Consider the following 2905-nt stretch of genomic DNA (forward strand, 5'->3'; position numbering starts at 1 on the left):
CAAAAGCCTGACTGAGGCTCTAAAACCTTCCCTACTTAAATCACCACAAAAATATTTGGCAACTGTTCCAATTTAAAGGAAATCTGTTATGAGAGAAATATAGAGGCTTCAATTGTATCAAGAAGAGTTATAAATCAAATGGTAATCGTAGTTTGAGGTTCAACAGGTCTAAAAAAAAAATTAGAAGAGGGGTCAATAGTTAGGGCCAGTTCACACCATATGCAGTTATGATGCAGTCCGTTTATTTTGACTGCTGCAGTCAAAATACATCACAATGCTTTCCTATGGGCTTTCTTGGGCTTAATTCACACCATTGCAGTCCGTTCAGGTGCAGTCAGAAAAAGTACTGCTTGTCCTATTTTACCTGCATCTAACTGCATGAAACACATCAAAATGCAGTGCAACCGAATTGAAACGCAATGGAAAGCATACAAAATAAAACAAAACAATTGATTGGCATCATCCAGGGACATCCAGAGGAAAAAAAACGCATCACAAAAGTGTCAAAACGGATCACAATGCAGCTGCGCAGACGCACGCAGTTGTGATGCAGTTTCTGGTGTGTACTAACCCTTGTGCAAAGCTCTGTGTACATCTCAAAATGTCTGCCTCCCACTCAGACTTGTTTTGCTGCATGCTGGGCCTGCGTTAAAGGAGAACAATGGGTTTAAGGCTTTTCCCCATAGTTCTTAGGGTAACGGGAGGACACAAACTAGCGTCCTCCCATCACCCTAGGCTCAGTATACCGCGAATCCCGAATCCAGCCCCTCCCCTGTCACGGCAGAGAGCCATGACAGGATCGAGGTGAGCGAACGCCGGTATGTGTTCGCTCACTTCCCGATCTACTGAGCCGACCTGTGACATTCTCATTGTCACAGGTCGGCTAGAACTATGAGGTGAGTGAAAAGCACTCACCTCATAGTTCTCCTTTTAAGAATTTTTACGAGGTCATCAGGGGCAATCCCTGTGATTCTCTTACAACAGGTTTCCTTTTCGCTTCCAATTGCACCACCATAGTGTGCTAATGCACATTGCATTAAGGCAATCCATTCCAAATGATTGGGCTGCCAATGCACTGCAAAGCACCATTTCTGCAACCCACATCCATCAGCAAGGTATGTTGGGGTACCATTCAGTAATATGTGTGAAATATTATGCAGTAGTATACATGGCCCTACAACACAATTTCAGAACTCAACTTGGGTACTCCCTTGCCCTTGCCCTCAATGTTAGGCAACTGTTGCCGTCTTTTTGTTGAAGAAAATTAATGTCGGCTTCGTCTCAATAACTATAACTGTGAGCCAATTTAAACTCTTGTAACAACTCCTGGCAGATTTTATTAATGGACACATGGCTATGTCCTCTATTCCCTAAATAAACACTGAATAGCAAGAGTTTTATCTTTCCAAGTAAAAAGCCTCGTTTGCTCTGGATTGATTTCTATGTACCAAACCTTGCAAGCAAGGGTACATTATATTTGCTTTATAATCACATCCCAGATAACAAGGATAACTTGCCACAAACTTGTGGCAGGGTTGAAATTGTAATTCTTAACTTGATGCACACATTCCTGGCAAGATGTAGACTTGCAGAACACTTGCAGCACAAGTTCTAGTTGACACTTTTTGAATTTGTAGCAAATTTGCTTGGCAAGTCTACAGCAAGAGTCCTGCAGGTCTTAGCAAGAGCTCTGCAAGTGTACAGCACTTTTGCAAAGCACGTTGTTCTGGAGACTTGCAATGCAAGTCATTTTAGCAAGTCATTTTCAAACTTGCAGCTCAATTGCTTGCTATCTGGGATTTGAATCCCTCTGGATTTCAGGGTCATGAAGAATGCTTAGTTTCAGCACTTAAAGGAGAACTATGGGGTCAGTGTTTTTCCCTATAGTTCTCCTTAGGGTAACGGGAGGACACAAACTAGCGTCCTCCCATTACCCTAAGCTCAGTATACCGCGAGCTGCAGCTCGCGGTATACTGAGACGCCGGAGCGGATCCCGACGTAGACGACGGGATCCGCCCAGCTGCGTGAGTGACAGCTGGCTCTGCCTATCTGAGGCAAAGCCTGCTGTACCCGCCCCCGTCCGTTCCGCCAGTCAGATCGGAGCGGGGAATCCAGCCCCTCCCCCTGTCACGGCAGAGAGCGGTGACAGGATCGAGAGGCGAGCGAACCCTGTATGTGTTCGCTCACCTCCCGATCTACTGAGCCGACCTGTGAGTCTCATTGTCACAGGTCGGCTAGAACTATGAGGTGAGTGAAAAGCACTCACCTCATAGTTCTCCTTTAAAGATAATGTGAACATCCCTTCAGAATTTCTCATACTGCAGCACCACAAGATATTTACATCCACAAATGCATCACCTAGGTTGTCCATAGTATGGGGGTTGTTCTTGCTCAATGTCGCACGTCCTGTTGTATTCAACCTCAGATGAACTCTGGCTTCAAAAGGCACTGGTGTAAGCAGACTACACAAACACGTTTTTATCTGTTTAAAGCATACATTTCATCAGGGTGTCAGACTTAACTCATTAATTACTATTACATTACTGATCACCTACGGTAATTCCACTCCGCTGTGGAAGAAACCGAACAAGCCCATGGCGGTTATCTTGTCCTCAAATTTAGTTGAATTATCATTAACCAATCTTAACTTTTCTTATTTTTCTGGCACCTAAAGTGTATGTATAGCTTTCTCTTTTTCTAGGTTTGCCAAGTTTTTTTTTTTTTTTCTTCTGGTGATCTATACTAATTTGGGAGATTTCACTTGTCCCATTGTCGGAACCGGGAATGGGTAACAGGTGTCCTTGTAAGATTTTTCTTCCCTTACCTCTTCTGGTTACAACTCCTAAAGTTTTACATTTCCCTTCACTTTCTTTCTCAGTTGGTCAATGATGGTCACCAGTCTATT

This window comes from Nanorana parkeri, unplaced genomic scaffold, assembly GCF_000935625.1.
Source record: "Nanorana parkeri isolate BGI_ZX_2015 unplaced genomic scaffold, ASM93562v1 scaffold197, whole genome shotgun sequence".
In the NCBI taxonomy this organism is placed as follows: Eukaryota; Metazoa; Chordata; class Amphibia; order Anura; family Dicroglossidae; genus Nanorana; species Nanorana parkeri.